This window comes from Otolemur garnettii, unplaced genomic scaffold (assembly GCF_000181295.1).
Source record: "Otolemur garnettii isolate 467f Iridium unplaced genomic scaffold, OtoGar3 scaffold00029, whole genome shotgun sequence".
Lineage (NCBI taxonomy): Eukaryota > Metazoa > Chordata > Mammalia > Primates > Galagidae > Otolemur > Otolemur garnettii.
Window position 1 is genome coordinate 7,529,214 of NW_003852424.1, and position 1,107 is coordinate 7,530,320.

The window sequence follows — 1,107 nt, forward strand, 5'->3', positions numbered from 1 at the left end:
TCATCAGCCTATGGAACATCCTCCCAAACTGATCACATCTTAGGTCACAAGGCTATCCTCAGCAAATTTAAAATTATAGAAATTATTCCTTGTATTTTCTCAGATCATCATGGAATAAAAGTAGAAAACAGGAATCTGCATACTCATAAAATGACATGGAAACTAAATAACCTTATGCTGAAAGATAGCTGGGTCAAAGATGAGATTAAGAAGGAAATTACCAAGTTTTTGGAACAGAATGATAATGAAGACACAAATTATCAGAACCTCTGGGATACTGCAAAGGCAGTCCTAAGAGGGAAATTTATAGTGCTAAAAGCCTTCCTTAAGAGAATGGAAAGAGAAGAAGTCAACAACTTAATGGGACATCTCAAGCAACTGGAAAAGGAAGAACACTCTAACCCTAAACCCAGCTGAAGAAAAGAAATAACCACAATTAGAGCTGAATTAAATGAAATCGAAAACAAAAGAATTCTTCAAAAGATCAATGAATCAAAAAGTTAGTTCTTTAAAAAGTTTAACAAAATTAATAAACCCTTGGCTAGCCTAACCAGAAATAGAAAATTAAAATCCCTAATTTTACCAATCATAAATGACAAAGGCAAAATGACAACAGACATCTTAGAAATTCAAAAAATTCTAAATGAATACTACAAAAAACTCTCAGAAATACAAAAAACTTCTCAGAAATACAAAAATCTGAAAGAAATTGACCAGTACTTAGAAGCACGCCACCTTCCTAGACTTACCCAGAAAGAGTTAGAAATATTGAACTTACATATATCAAGTACCGAAATAGCATCAACTATATGAAATCTCCCATAATAGAAGAGTCTGGGACAAGACGGCTTCACATTAGAATTCTACCAAACCTTTAAAGAGGAACTAGTACCTATATTATTTACATAATAAATTCTATGAAACAAATATCACCCTGATATTCCCAAACCAGGAAAAGATCCAACAAGAAAAGAAAATTATAGGCCAATATCTATACAATTCTATAGAATACATTCTATGAAACAAATATCACCCTGATCCCCAAACCAGGAAAAGATCCAACAAGAAAAGAAAATTATAGACCAATATCTTTAATGAACATAGATG